The sequence below is a fragment of the Rousettus aegyptiacus genome, unplaced genomic scaffold (genome assembly GCF_014176215.1).
Source record: "Rousettus aegyptiacus isolate mRouAeg1 unplaced genomic scaffold, mRouAeg1.p scaffold_m13_p_5, whole genome shotgun sequence".
NCBI classification, from domain to species: Eukaryota; Metazoa; Chordata; class Mammalia; order Chiroptera; family Pteropodidae; genus Rousettus; species Rousettus aegyptiacus.
In genome coordinates, this window is record NW_023416308.1 from 41,501,197 (window position 1) to 41,517,817 (window position 16,621).

General features: G+C 34.0%; 1 protein-coding gene across 5 annotated transcripts in view; it reads left to right on the plus strand.

Moving 5' to 3' along the window:
• The window catches only part of SIK3 (SIK family kinase 3), a 212,998-nt gene that overhangs the window by 33,238 nt on the left and 163,139 nt on the right, over nucleotides 1-16,621 (plus strand). Inside the window, exon 1 of one of the 5 annotated variants that reach the window (XM_036220938.1) lies at nucleotides 5,621-10,783. The exons of the other annotated variants lie outside the window; for them this stretch is intronic. The gene's annotated coding sequence lies outside the window, so the exon portion shown is untranslated. Of the gene's footprint in view, nucleotides 1-5,620; nucleotides 10,784-16,621 lie in introns of those variants that run through there. 5 annotated transcript variants of the gene reach the window in all.

Sequence of the window (16,621 nt, forward strand, 5' to 3'; positions counted from 1 at the left end):
TGAAAAATGGCTAATAATCTTATTTTGAGGATTAAATGAACTAATATAAGAAAACACTTCGAATAGGGCCTGCACATACGTGCATTCTAAGTACTTTGTAAATACTAGCTACTGTTAATAGTTTCTCTTACATATCTATAAAAGCATTTACCACCTTGTATTACTTTTTTGTGTGTTTTTCTCAATAGACTGTGGCTTCTTTGAAAGTGGCACTGTTTTAGTCATCTTTGTGTCATCAGTGTCTAGTACACAATGGGCCATCAGTGAACATTTAATCATTTGTGCTGTACTTACCCCATAATGAAACACTGGATCCTCCTGCATTTCAACAGTCAGTATCTTACTTCTGTTTCCTATATATATTTGCTTTATGAAAGTACGACATTAGAGACACAAAGCTGTTTCTTGAGGACCTCATTGGTCTCTTTGACCAGAAATTTGCTATTACGATTAATCTTCCTACCTATAGCAAGCAGAATGCAGCTGATAGCAAGTAGTTACTGGGAGGGAGTTTCTCCCAGAATTTGAGAGCATGTAATGTTTTTTGCTCAAAGGGACACAGTCCAAGGCTAGAAAGTCTACTTATTGTTCAACCTGTTTTGTTTTGTTGGATATAAATAGAGCTGCGTCTGCCTTTTTACCTTTATTATAAGCCTGCTGAAGATTGAAATGTTAAAACTTTTCCCTTTTAGTGATTCAGAGAGATTTCTTTATTGTAAATGTTATATAGAGCTCCAAATGAATCCCAAGTGTGGGTTTTTTAATAGATGATTCCCGAATATTAAGTCATTAAGTCCTTATGGTCTAGTTCTATTGCCAACCCTTAACAACCCATCATACATGGGCTATTGTAGTAGTAACTGGTCTTTTTGTCTTTAGGCTCTTCCTTCCAGCAGTCCCCAGCCTTTTTGGCACCAGGGACCTGTGCTCCTTTGAGAATCTAATGCCTGATGATATGAGTTGGAGCTTAGGCCCTGATGCTAGTGCTGGGGAGGGGCTGCAAATAGAGATGAAGATTCTCTCCCTTAACTGCCAGCAGCTCACCTCTTGCTGTGTGGCCCTGTTACTAACAGGCCACAGACCAGTACTGGTCCACCACCTAGGAGTTGGGGACTCTTCTATTCTGCTGCCATATTAATCTTTCAGAAGCCCTGCTTTGATTTTTCTCATGCATCTCTAAAAAATTTTCTAAAAGTACCCCCTTGTGTACAAGTTGTGTTCCAAACTCTTTAGTTTGACATTCTGGATTCTCTACAGTCAGACTCCTGTTACCTTTTCTGCCTTATTTTTCATTGTACCTTACAATGAACTTTGTGGCTTACCTGGGCTAGTCGTGATTCTTGTAATGTGAATTACATTTTCCTTTTTTACCTACTCAGAGTATTTTCCGTTCTTCTCCATTTTCCTTTTGAAATTCTGCCTATCCTAGGATCTGTATTTTAAAACCTTTTTAATTTAAAATAAATATAGACTCATAGGAACTGCAGAATAGTAGAGTCCAGTGTATCTTACCCCAGCTTCCCCCAATGTGAGATTCATTTGAAAACTCCATTTTGAAGAATATTATTCTCAGTTGTAGAAAAAAAACTTTTTTCTCCCTCCCTTTTTTCTCTTTCTTTTCTTTCTTCTGTCTCTCTTTCTTTCTTTTTCTTCCTCCCTCTCTCCCTCCCTCCCTTTCTTCCTTCCTTCTGTATTAGATTTGTGGAAGTGGTCAAGAATCATTTAGACTTACGTCTTTAAAACAAATTGTGTGGGTGATCAAGCTGGGTAGTATGGTGTCTGGTCCTTAAAAAGGAAAGGCAGATGGCTGTATAATGTCATAAGACTGATTTTATCTGCCTTTATGAACTGGTCTTGAAAGTAATTTCAAAAGAGGAGTTTTCAAAGGTAGAATGGGTGTGTAACCTGCCTAAGTAATGAAATGAGACATAATACTCATTTAAATGTGAATATTCCAGTCTGTTAAACTGGTCTCAATACTTTATACCATTTATATTCTCTTCTAATGTTGTTCTTCCTGGACAGTATGTTTTCATAAAATAAGCTAGTTGTTAAAACACACTCTCGAGTGTGAAAAAAAAGTTTATTTTCCTCATGTTCATTTTTTAAAGGAAGGCAGAAGGCCTATAAAGGAAGAGGTTTTGAAAAATAAAATTTATTTTCCAAATTGGAACCCTCAATTGCTGGTGGGAATATAAAATGGTACAGCCATTTTAGAAAACAGTTTGGCAGTCCCCCCAAAAGTTAAACATAGAGTTAACCACATGACCCAGCAATTCCACTCCTGAGTATGTACCCAAGAAATTAAAAACATATGTTCATACGAAAACATATACACAAACGTTCATGGTAGCATTATTCATAATAGCTGAAAAGCAGAAACAACCGAAATGCCCATCAGCTGATGAATGGGTAAACAAAACATGGCATTTCCATACAATGAAATATATTTCAGCCCTAAAAAGGATTTGGAGTACTGATAATGCAGCCATGTGGATGAACCGTGAAAACATTATACTAAGTGAAAGAAGCCAGTCAAAGGGCCACGTACTGTATGATTTCATTTGAATGAAATATCCAGAATGGGCAAATCTAGAGACAGAAAGTAGATTAGTGGTTGCCTGGAGCTACAGGGGGATGAGAGTGGAGGGAATGGACAGTGACTGCTAGCGGGTATAGAATTTCTTTTTGGGGTAGTGAAAATATTCTGGAATTAGACAGTGGTGATGGTTGCATAACCTTCTGAATATACTAAAACCCATCAAATTTTATAGTATATAAATTATATCTAAAAAAATTTATTCTCTAATTTCCTGTATCAAATTGTGATGTAGTTTGGAGTAGTACCTGTTTTTCTGGTGTGATGGAACGTGTATATAAGATTTTTTACATTTTGAGTTCCAAGTGAGATCAAAGATTGGTGGGAGAAGGGAATAACTTTGTCAGACTAAAATCTGGTAACTGCTCAGTGCCATGTAATATTAGTCAGCAGAGTAGAGGTAGAAGCAGATCAGCTAAGGATGGAATTCAAGTCTCTTAGATTCCAGCCAAATTTATTAATACAAAGAGAATTCAAGAAGTATTTTAAATGAAGCAGGTTCTGACCTGTTAATATCCTAAAGTTCCTGCCATTCTGTCTTGGACATACATCCTACAGGTCTTTTTTTAGTAGATTTTGAGAGAGATAGAGTCTGTCTCATAATGAAAGTCTGTCCCATTATAAAGAAAATTTTAATAGGCAGGATATGTAGAATTAAATATTAATTTTTAAAAAGTAAATCTGGGTTTTCATCTGTATCAAAAATATGACTTACCAACAAAATACTTTTTTTTCTAGAGTTGCGGAAAAAGCTTTCTGGTTTTTCTGTATATGTTTGTGATGTATAATATGAATATATAATATGTAATATAAGATGGTAGCAGTCTGAACCATTATTTTTTGGCAAACGGAATTGTGTGTTTTAAAAATAAATTATACTGTCATAAGACTTTAAAAGGGAAACGTAAGGAGATTTGCCTAATGGTAGGTAACATACACTGTCTTACTATTTGTCAGACACTGTTGTCTATGTTTTACATTCATCCTCTTACCTAATCCTCACACAGACTTAATAATTTGACTTAAAAAAATCAATAACATACATGTTCTCATTGACTAACATTTTTTCTTAAACTATTTAAATGCTAAGTGCTTTAGAGCAACGATCTTCAGACTGGCGTTTAGGCTGGATAGTTTTAAGAGAAACAATTTCCTGGTTCAACACATTCATTTATATTTTTTCCTGAGATTTATTTGTCTGAAGACAGCATTGACATAATGCTGGTTCTTCTTTCTTCTACCTCCCTTAAGTTCTGGTTTTTCTTACAGTTGTCAAAAGAAAAAGCCATACCTTCACTGATCTTGAATCTCACCATTGTACAAAATCCTCCATGGTTCCAACAAAGGACTAGCCGAAACACTGGGGTGTCAAGTATGAAAACTTAATTTTATCAAGGTATATAGCCTCCTCCGTACATCTTATTAAGAGCTCCAAAAAAGGAAATTACTTTTTATATTTAGTTATCAAAATTTGGAATATATTTGCATTGTTTGAATCAGTTGGATACTACAAATAATAGTAATAGGGACTTAAAATGAATAAAAAATAATTATTATACATATTTTGTTAAAGGAAAACATGATAAAAGAAATTATGCTCAAATAAAATACTGTGGAAGAAAAAATAGAAATATAATTTCAAGGAGGAAAAGAAATAATATAACATTTCATGTAGGAAATGATTCTATCATAGTTTTAAAATGGAGTATGATGGGTATTAAACTTCTCAGGTGTTTAGATTTCACTGGATGCATTTAAATTAATGATATAATTGTTTTATTTTTTAGATGCCAGTTTTAAATTGGCATATAAAGAATACAACCTTTGCAATTATTTAAACTTTTGAGTACTAATTTTAGATATCCACTTAATAATATTTGCAGAAGTTATTTTTTCCTTCCAATTTTGTTTTATGGGGAGTAAGCACTACTTTTTAAAAGAATAATGCTCTAAAGCAGTGGTTCCCAACCTTTTGGCACCAGGGACCTGGGCTATGAAAATCTAATGCCTGATGATCTGAGGTAGAGCTGAGGCGGTGATGCTAGTGCTGGAGAGCAGATGCAAATACGGATGAAGCTTCTCTCTGTTTCATTGCCGCTCACCTCCTGCTGTGCGGACCAGTTCCTAACAGGTTGCGAACCGGTTCCGGCTCCACAGCCTAGAGGTTGGGGACCCTTGCTGTTAAGGATATAGTGATCAAGAAGAATCAGTTTTCTGCCCTCGAGAAACTTCATAGTTGAATGGTGAAATGGGGATATATACACATAATTTGGCTTAAAGCCTTTATTGGGTCATATTTTGCTGCTTATTTAACATGGGCATTTTGCCTCTTTGTTGTGTCATGCTTGTTAAAATGACCGTTGACTAGTGATTTAGCTCATATGTGTTCTGTTTCCACTTAGGCTATTGTACAGAACAGAGAGGGATTGTATCTCCTAAAAGACAGATGGATAGGAAAAGTGCCCACTGCATTTACCACTGATGAATGGTAGGGCTTTCCCTTGTTGTCTAGTTGGCGTGGTCATAAGGAACATGAGACTAGGAGTCAGGAGACCCTAGTTCTTGTCCTGACTCTACCACAGGCTGTGTGACCTTGGCCAAATCACTTAATACATTTGAACTCTAGTTTCCTCATGTAAAAAAGTTTAAACTGGATGATCTTTTAGCTTTGATATTTAGAATATATCAATTTAATTCATACATTGTTACACAGTGCATTAGTTTCAGAGGTGATTAGCTGTAGCAAACACTTTAATAGGTGCCAAAATAACAACAGATTACCTGCTTAGTGTAACATTGTGGAGAAGAATAGCTTACTACTCCCTATTTATCTGAAGTATGATTAAGGCAGTTTTTCAGAGTGTTGTGGGTCTCACCTCTGCCCTTTTTTTTTTTTTTTAATTATTTTCAAGTATACAGTACACTGGTTAGACATTTATATAGTTTATAGAACAATCCCCCAGTTGCTCTTTCTCTCCTCTAGCTCTCCACCTAGCCTATACATTAATGCTAACTGCATTCCCTATGCTGTTACCACAGCCCTTTTTATTTTATTTTTATTTTAAAGGGATTGGAGGGTGAATTTCCCCTACTTTTTTTTTTGAGATTTAATGCAAATTTTTAACAGGATTAGTAGCCAGGAATACCAGTTTTAGCTTCATGCCAGTGCCTTTGGTGAAACACACATTTTTGCAGTGTTCTAGCAGAATATTAAAATGGATTATGGATTACAGGCAGCTCTAGGCTTTGCTGTTTATAGGTCAGAGGTGGAAACCGATAGAGCAGTTACTGTTCACTCTCATCATGGACTAGACCTTTCAGGTTCTTTATGGAGCTAAAGTGAAACTCTCTGGAACAGTTCCACTAGAATGGCTTTCCTGGGGGCTTATGAGGCTTACATTTTGAAACTGATACTCTTGTAGTACAAGAATAACTACAAACTGATGTGGTATTAGGAGGCCATAGAGGGAAGATGACATATGCAGCTCTCATTCTCCTAAGTCTCTTGGCTGGTGAACAGAGATTTTTCCCATTACTAAGCAGATATTTGGATATATGTTGACAAATCCTCTCTAAACAACTTGTAAAATAGAAGGTTCTGCTTCTGTTTTGTGCCTTTGGAGGCTAAGAACAATATTGAAGTGTGAAGAATTAGTTACTGGTAGTTTAACATATACAGATATTATCTCTTTAACTCCTGTCACCAATCTTCATCTCTTATGTTTGTTCTTGAGCTTTGTTTCTGTTGTTTGCAGCTGAGATAATTGAATAAATTCTTATGGCTTATTTGCAGATTTGTTATCCTCAGTATTGGATAGTTTGACTGATTTGCCTTATTTAGGTAAATACTTAAATCGTACCCTAAAGTTTTAAACTTTTTTTTTTTTGGCAGTACAAAATATGGGGTGAAGAGGTTTGTCTTTAAAGTGATCAGGCATGGTGCTTTTGATGATGAAGAGAGGAATACGATTTCCTGGCAGACTTTATTGTGTTCTGTATCATTAGATCTCTAAGTCAGCAGTTTACTTTTTGTTTAGTAGTATGTCTTGGCTTGTCTGAATGAGTCATAATTAAAATATAGTCACTGGGACTCATAATCTTCTCTAAATAGAAATTATAGTAGTATAGAGATACTGTGCCTTGTCATGTATAGAATTAAAATGGTGCAGGTCTGCTGTGATCACCGAGGTAGGTTTTTGTAAATACTAAACCCTTTAAAAGAATTTTAATAGGTTTCCTTATCTCTTACTACCAAAAAAAAAGTCTAGAAAGTGAAAATAAACAGAAAAATAAGTGGAAAGAAATCTGAAAATTTCTTTCATCTACTTGAGTTTTTACATTTATTATATAAAATGAAATGATTACTTTGTTTTCTTTTAAAAGATTCAAGGAATAGAACAGTTAAAAACAGTTTTGGCATTCCTTTGTTCATAGACAAAAATATTGTTGGGAACACCAACTCATGTAGCTTCTGGTCCATTTCAGTAGTTAATATTACTAAGGTTTGCTGTGGGCATTTGACATAAGTATTTTATTGAGCTAGAACTGCACTGGAACAATAGCCTTCAAGTCAGTAAACATGAATTAAGAACTTATGTGCCAGACATTGCACTAAATGTTGAGCATTCACATGTGAATAAAACATTTATATTGTGTTTTGTTCCACAAAGGATTTGAAGTAGCTGACAGGAAGTAAATATAATAATACTATAAAAAACATAGAGTTCAAAACTAGGGAAAATAGAAATTAGATTTGGAGGCCAAGACGATATGGTTGAATAATAAGATGTGGGTCCTATTGCTGAGAAGCTTGGGTGAGTGTTCATCCTAGTAGTGAATCTAAGTATGGAATCTAAGTTTGGAATCTAAGTTTAACATTCAAGCTGTGTTAAAGCATGGTTAATATATTTAGTAGAATTATGAAGAGTTCAGGCATTTTTGGAGAACTCCCAGAAAAACGTCATCTGGAGTTTGTTTTATAAGTGGTAGTGCTTTTGCTCCTTAGTTATGTGAGTTGAATATCAGGTGGATTTCACTATTATTTTTTGATTTTATTTAAACCTCATTGTGTAAGGGAGACAATCTAAGTACCTAGGCTGAGGAGCTGAGAACTAAAGTTTCACTTTATATTTATTTATATGGTAAAGTTTCACTTTATATGTTTTTATCATTCACAGGGTAGATATAGATTTATTATTGAGATGGAAAAAGTAGAAGTAAATTTCAGTTTAGAAATTTTCCTATTTCACTTCTTTCTGTTTTCCCCTTAGTTATTAAACATTCCCTTTCTTTGGTTTCTAGAGTTGGTTTATGGCACGTGGGTGGGGACAGAGGGTGATGCTTTTTGCTGTATCAAAAACTATTGTGTTTCTTCAGTTTCATAGGTTAGGGAAACCCATCAAGTAAATAATTTGTAATTTGAATATAGAGGCTTTTTTTGGTTTTAAAAGGGAAAAATGATTTATTGTTTTAAGGGGATTTATAAACACAACTTTATGACAGTAGGTTTAGATTTTATTGGTTCAACAAATATCATTGTTGCACAATACATTATCTTCTGTAGTAGCTAATGAGATATAAAACTGCATAATTACACCAACCAGTTATTTTTTTATAGAATTTGGTGTCTACTGAGTAAACAATATTTTTACTTATCTTAATTAGCTGAGTTATATGCCATCATTAAATGAATCTTATATTTTCCTTTACGCTGCTGCACTCCACATTTTTAGTTAACAGAGAAAGAGATTAATTATTTTAAAAGAGGGCTTATTTTTACAGCATGTTAGCCAGTTTGGCTTTGCATAATCAGAATGGTTACTCATGTTTAGATGAACTCCAACTCAGGAAGAAATTACAATGAAATACTTACTGAAAACATTCAGGTAGTCAGTGTGGAGGAGAATGTCCTAGAGGGTAAAATACTTCAAGGTCATTTTAAAGTTTATCCCCATTGTTTTTATTTATCTTTGTGTGTGCTAACTGTACAAAGGTTCCTGGTTGTGGTACTGATATTTTGTCAAGGGCCTGTGTTGTGTCTTAAGAACTTCTAATGCAGGTGTTGACTTTTAAAAACCAGACACTTTTAGGTGTGCAGCAAGATAGATACTTTCTTGCCTTCAAGACCTTCTGTGTGTGTGTGTTTTTTTTCCTAACCTGTAAGTTGGGTTTGCTAGTGTATTTCACATTTCATCCTTAGAATCTAAAGAATGCAAATGGGAACATATAGAACCTGCCTATAAATAGGTTTCACCTTCAGGAGATTGTAACTAGCTGTTCAGAGAATTGCCTGTTTAGTGGGGAGGAGTGCTTTGGGGGATGGGCAGTATCTGTTATGGGTCAGAATGGGGGAACTGTGCGGTACTCTTTCTGTCCGTCATCCCTGGTGGCACTTATTAGCAGTTGAACGCATTCTCTGGTCATAATGAGACTCCACAGGCTCAAGGTAATAATTTGAAAAGCGTGGTGGGAGAAATAAAGAAGACAGAGGCACATAGGACAAAAGTGGGCCAGTAAAAGGAAAATCACATGTGGATGGAAGAATAGAGAATGGTAAATTGAAAAGATAAAAGATAAAAAACTTGGGCCACTTTAGAAAAGGAAGTTAGAAGTAATTCAGGTTGTATTGTTGTCAGAATAGTCTTTAAATTTTTGTTGTTCTCAAGGTAGAAGACAAAGTAAGATACTCATCATACTCCTTTAGCTGATTCATTTGCCACGTAGGATAAAACAAAATAAGAAAGCCTTCTTGAGTAGTTCATGATCTTGGAAAAGTCTTTCTGAAAATGGTTATAGGGCTAGAAAATATTTTCTTTCCCTCGTGTGAGATTACATCCCATTTCTTCAGATAATTTAGTATCAAAGTTTCCCAGAATGCATTCTGTAGAACACTAGTATCCCTCAGTGTTTAAATATATATTCTAGGAGGAAAAGGATTATTAAATAAATTTGGGAACTGTTAGAGGTTCAAAACAAAATAACAAAATAGTAAATGAAATTAATCAGTTCGTTTACTATAGGACACATGAGAGCTCTTCAAATACCTGTGTACCTTGTGACTTCCTGAAGAGAAAAATGGAGGTGGAGCATGTAGCTTTTCTCAGATTTAATTGCTTTGCTGTTCTCTTTTTATCTTATACCCAAAATTGGGGAGAATTCTTTGTTCTCTCATTTCCATATGTATTCCACTTGCAGGGAATATTAGTATTAGTTTACATTTAAAATATGCTTATAGTATTTATCCGAATTCCATATTTGAACCTTCGGGTTTCCTGATCCTCTGATCCCTAATCTCACCTACATTTTCTGGTTTATTCACCATTACTTTCCCCTGAATTCTTCACTTGAGTTCAATTTCTTTATTATCCCATGATTATATTTTGTACTTGGAATGTTCCCTACCCTTTATATTAAGGTCTAGCTTAAGTGTCACCTCTTCTATGAGACCTTCCCCGTCTCCTTCCTTGGCACATCTGTAGCATTTATTTACTACCACCTGTAATGACATTTACAAGATTGGTTAGTGGTTATATATGCAGGTCTTAGATTGCCAGCTTGAGAAGAGAGGCCATATCATGCTCTATTACCCACAGGTCCTAGCTTAACTATTCCCTCATGCAGAGTCATAACACAAGTAATGCTTATTTTTTACCAAGTGCCAGGCACTGTTGTTCTTAGTTGTTAACATGATTAATCTTCACTATAGTACTATGGGTATCCCTGTTTTGTAGATGAAATGAAGGCAGGGAGAAGTGGAATAACTTACTTAAAGATATGTAAGCAATCAATGTATGCTTTTAATCACAACACAGTACTGCTGTCTATAGTAGGTGTTCAGTGAGTATTTGAATGAATAAATGAATAAGCAAGTGAGGCTTTTGGGAGAGGCCTATCAGCTGTGGCTCAAGGTTAGAAGTTCCTTTCATTTTCACTTTCTCAAAGTTGACATTTATCTAGCCATTGATAAGTTCTAAATGACTAAGAACAGTTAGCCAGAGTTCCGGTGGCTCATGGTAGTGGTAGAGACGAGCTTGTGGGGAGATGCAGGATGTTGTGTCCAGTCAAGAAAGTTCATTGCCACGCTTGAAACTGCTGCTTTCCTTGTTGAAGGAATAATGATGAATCCAGGCTTTAGAGTCAAAACCTGAATGGAAGTTTCAGCTTCGGGATTTATTAGCAGTTTGGGCAAGTTTCTTAACTTTTTAAAACTCGAGTTTCTCCTCTGTAAAATAACGGTAGCTACTTCATTAGTGTCTCTGAGAGGATTAAATCAAATAATCATGGAAAGCTTAACATTGTGCCTAGTACATGTTAAGTTCTTAACAAATGTTACTTATAGTATAACAGGTTTTACTTAGTGTAAAATTAGCTGCTTATCTCTTTTCAAAAAAATAATATGCTTTGAACTTGGACCTTTGGAATTTAGTTTTTGTAATTTTTTTTTCTTCCCCAGTACTTCACATTACTTTATCTTCTAATTTGAGGAAGGTGGTAATCCAACATTAAGTTTATTTGTTCACTATTTCATGGCAAATAAGTGAGTATTAGATTAGGAGCTCAGAGCACTAGGTTCCAATATTTTTCTTATTCATTCAGTTCCTTTTCTGTTGATGTTGGCTGTGCTATTGAGCTTGTAGCTCTAGTCATTGATCAAAGGTTTTTAGTGCTTTCATCACCTCTTGGTAAACACAAATCTTATGCCTATTGCCTTTTGTAATATTGAAATAATTACAAAATTGCTTTATTTTGAAGTAAAAATGTCTTTAAGTAAGAAATTATCTAAATTAAGCTATTATCTGAGGAAACTAGAAAACATTTTTCTTTATGACGTAATAAGAATTCTAGTGTACACAGTACCATATATGACTAAAACCATATATTAATAGCAGGCTTTTCATAAACTGAGTTTATTCTGCATATTTTCTCATTGTTGAACTTTATTTTGGTGTTCGTAATTTGAAGATGATTGGTATCTTTTTTTTAATCAAAAGTTTATTTTATTAATTATTCCTTTTCTTCTAAACTGGACTAGGAGTCAGATTCCTACATTGCTGTGCTGAGAATTGCTATAGTCTCAGTGTAGAGATGAGGTGATTCCAATGTGAGAGATCCTGCGTGAATGTGGGATATTTCAAAGAATCTTAACTTTAATTTATCTATAGGGAAGAAATATGAGATTATTACCAAAAGATAAGAGGAGTGGAAAGTCATCGCAAATAAAGAATCTTGTAATTTATTCTAGACTAGAGCCAGGGTGTGTTGGTTTGGCTATAAATTATTAAAGTTGGTATTTTGTGAAATTTTCTTTGAGTGGTTCTTTCTTTGGTTGAGCAGGTTCAGCCGAGGCTGAGAAAACAGGAAGATTGTGCTTGGAAGGGGAGAAGATTGTCTTTAGGCCAACACAGGTTAAAAATCTTATAAGAAGAGTCCCTAGACAGGATGTTTCTGCTTTTAAAAATATTGTCTGTTAATGTAAATTCACATATCTGGTGTAAATTATACTGGCTAAGGCCTCTGCTTTCTTTTGATTCAGAAACAAGACAAAACAGATCTCTGCCCCAGAACACACAACAAAAAAGATATCATAAGACTTTTCAGAACTTCTTAAGTAATATGATTTCTTGATGTGTTCAGCATTTGAAAAACCATGTGAAAACAGAAGAAAGGTGTTTAGCATAGGAATTAACTTGTTTCTTGGCTGAGAAATGGGGCAGCCTTTGAATCACTGGCTCTGTGGTGGTCTGTTGTTTTTTTGTGCATTTTTTTTTCTTTCTTCTGTTTGATTGTCATCTCTTTTACAATTTCTGCCTTGGAAGATATCTCTTTATCTAAGGCAATTACCCTACTTATACAGGAGGCAAATTCAAAGCAAGTAATTGTTTTGTTTAACCAGAACTTCTATTTACAGCTGGTTCTAAGCTGAGTCATTGAGGTTTGTTTTAACCAGTTCAGGTCTTGATGCTTGCTTGCTTTATTATTTGGGAGTGGCGGGAACCTGGAATTCTGTTACATTTCTTTTCCATCTTCATTCATATTTGTTGTTTAATGCTGATAAAAGATGTCAGGTCCACATCCTTCTTCCAGTGTAGCCTTCTTGAACAGAGTCAGGGCTGTGAGGACTGGGGTACAAAAGGGGTCTGAGTGCTCTTCCTCATTCTAAGTACTACCACCCTTCCTGACAGCCTAACTTAAATGTTTCTTAGCTTGAGGGAGCTTTCTCAGTTTATTCTGGCCCAGGTGGTCATTCCCTCCTTTGAATTCAGCCCAATTGTGGCAGATAGTCATGTGGCAGTTAATCTTGTTTTGCTTTGTGATATCTTTTGTAGTTGACATTTATTGTTAATATTAAGCTGCTTGAGGACAAGAGCCGGTTTAGTTTATCATTCCCTATACATTTTACAGTGACTCTTGTTTTCCCCTCCCCTGCTTTTCTTAGGGAAGTTTTCTTGCCTCTCAAATGACAAGAGGATCCTTTGAAACATTTCATAAGTACTCTCAGAATCTTAGACTTCAGGCCATGCTGTGTTTGCCTCTGGCTTTGATAAAAGCAGTTTTTTTGCCTTGCAGCAAACATAACCAAGGTTCTGGGTAAAGACCAGGTACCGTAGATTAATACATACCTTGAGTAGTTTTTTGTTTGGAGAGAATATGACTGTGTCCTTTTACTTAGGACACCAAATATTTTAAAGGTAGAAACAAATGATGTACAGTACTTAGCTATGGGTGTGGGGCAGATAAACGAGCAAACATTTAAAATTAAGATCTCCTGTGATTAGGTAAGATTAATTAATATTGTATAAAATACATTCTAATTTTGCTGCACTTACTCTGTAACATTAGAAATGGATGACCTGATTGATATTGTGCTCCGAGTTTCCTTTAAGGGTTTTCTTCATGAATGAGGAGTTTGAAATTTAAAAGGAATCTACATATTTTTATATAAATACCCCAACTTTCATCAGCGTTTTTTTTTTTTTAAATGTTTTTTATTGCCCTATTGGAAGTCCTATTTTTGCCAAAGAGTCATTTAATATATTTTCCACACTGACTTTGGCTTGGTGGCATGTAACAGTTTTGGAGGAACTAACAATATGTTAATAAAAGTTGCCTATGATAGAATAATGACAATAAATATGTCAATTTTTGTTATGGGAGAAAAGTCTAAATTCTACTTTAAAGGAGCTATTTTGAGTTCTTGAGGGGTTACTTTTAGACTTTCATTCCCCTCCCCCTAAGAAATTATGGGGAAAATACAAACTGCGAATTATTTCCTAAAATATTTCCCATGAAATATGACTACCTTAGTTTTAAAGCTTCTTTCATCAGGAGCTCTGACTCTTTTATAGCAGTCAGAATGCTAACCCTTTAAGCAGAGTCAGAATGGTCTTCTAAAGTTTTGTATGAGCCTATGAACCCATAAATTGTCTCCATAGCATCCATATTTCTACATTTCCTTTTGTTACAGTTATTTTGTCCTGAGGACCTTTTGCAAAATATCTTCATACCACAATATCTCAACTTTCAGGAAAGTACAGCTTACATATTATTTATGTATTATTTATTATGAGAAAATTTAATGCTTACATATTATTTATTATGAGAAAATTTATTGCTTACATTATTATTTTTAAAAATTTTATTTCCTATTTCTGTCTTGTCCAAAAAGAATGGAGTTTAATTTTAGGAAAGTGTAGATATATTCTTTGCATGGGGTCATGGAAAGTAATTTATTAAAAAAAATTTTAATTGTAAAGTATATATAATGTATTATAATTTTTCCTTTTTCCTTTTAATTTTACATTTTTCTTTATTTTTTTCTATTCTCTCACTGAAAATAGTTCTTATTTCTGAGCCTCACACACTTTTCTTACTGAGAATGAGAATATCATATTATTCAGAAAGGATAAGTTGCCTTTTCTCCCCCAAAACATTTTTTGAAGTATTTTTATTCTTGAAAACAAGTTCACTTGGAAGCATCCGGTTTTGAGCATGCATAAATTTGCGCTGCTATCTATATAGATATTTTAAAAATTGAAGATAATACCACTTCTGATTAAGTTAGTTTCTGAAATAACATTTTATAGTCAAAATTTGTGTCCTGAGCTCTTTGACTTAGTCTGAGATTTTGCAAATGAAATTTTATCTGAGCCCTAATAAGTGTGAAACTGTAAAAGTGGAAATTTTACTATAAATTTATTTTATAAGTTTATCAAATTTTTAAGGAAGTCATGTTTGATGAGCTCTAGGGAGCTCTTGGTTATTTTTGTATTTTGTTTTGGTTGTACAGTATCAAAAAAAACCCCTCGGTTTACATAGAAAAGTTTTTGTAAATGGTAACAAGTTTTAAAAACACCTTGCCTAAAAAGAATAATAAGGGCATCTAACATTTTTGAGCACTTAAGCACTGCCGGCTCTTGATAAGAACTTTATATGTATTATTTACACAGCAACCCAAAAATGTAGGTAGTTATTTTTATCTCTATTTTACAAATGGAAAAATTGAGGCGCATAAGGTAACTAATCACAAAATTTACAGATAGTAGGTGGCAGCACTAGGCTCAAATCTGGTACCTTTAACCACTCTGCTATATTTGTATGGCTCTGAAAATGTTTCAGTTAGTCTGGTCTAGAAGTTTTAAAATGGAGAACCAGGACATTTTAATTTCCAAGTAGAATAACTAATATTCCTTAATTCATACTTGTTCAGTTTTGAGTGATTATTGAATGTTTCTTGGCTAAATTAAGTCTTCATTATGTGTTTGAAAGTATTAATGTTATTAAAAAAAATATCCTCAACCCTGTCTTTGTCTTTTATTCACTCAAAATTTTAAAACCGATAAAACATTGTTTTATATATTCAGTTCATATTTTGTTTTAATTTTATCATTGACACTATTTGCAGCTGTAAAACATGGTAGTATTACAACTTTGCACTTTAAAATTATTTAAAGCATTAGCAGGATGCATTTGCTGGTATAGCCGTGTTATAATTGAGAGATATACTAAAGGAGTTTCTTGATAACAAAAAGTAAAAAAAGGCAGGTTTTTTGTTTGTTTTATTTGAACTATTTATAATTAAACTTGCTTTTAGATAGCCAAAATTTCACAAATGAGAGGAGATTCTGGAACTCATCAGATAGGTAATTGCAAATAACTCTTTAAAGTCTGAAATTCAGAGGCCATGCCTTAATAAAATTGATAATTTGAATCATGCTGGCATCTTCTTAACAGCTTGTGCTTGTCTATGGAGCATGCCATACTTACTTATACTACATTTATGTAATAGCTTTTATAAGAGCTACTACTGCAGTTTTTTCTGTCATTGTTTTATTATCACTAGTGTAACTCTCATTATGTTTTGATCACCTTATTTTAGGACGTACTAAAATGTAATCTAAATGTTACCAATTTTTTTCCCTTCTGTTGTACATGATGTTTAATAAGTAAACCTTTCTTTTCTTTACTTACATGAACATATCATTTAGAAAATTTGAGATTTTCAACATTTATGACCTTGCATAGGTAAAGTATAAAGATTTCACATAAATTTAGCCTTTTCAATTACTCAGATATTATAGATGCTTATCTATGGTCTCTGTTTTCAAATAATAGTTCTAATTAAATTTAAGTAGTAGTACATTTATCCAATAAACTTGTTAACAGTGTTAGTAAGGACCTAATGAGCTTTTCCTCCAGGGTGTATACTAGTTCTTCATGTTCTGTGTAGTAACTTACCTTGTATGGTATTTTTATTGTTAGATTAAAATTATGTTTGAATACTCCCCCCTTCCCAATAACCTTAGGCTTTCATTTATGCTTACTGTTTTTTTCCTCTCCAGATAATGTTATAGCTTGAAAGGGATCATAAATCTACTTTGTAAGATATAACTTCAGGAAACATCAGAAAGTTGAGATGTTTTTTTCTCACCATAAAAGGTGATCTCCAGTGACAAATAACTATTACCTTATTTATTTATATGAGAGTCTTCCACTTCTTATTATCAGTGTTTTTAATGTGGTTGA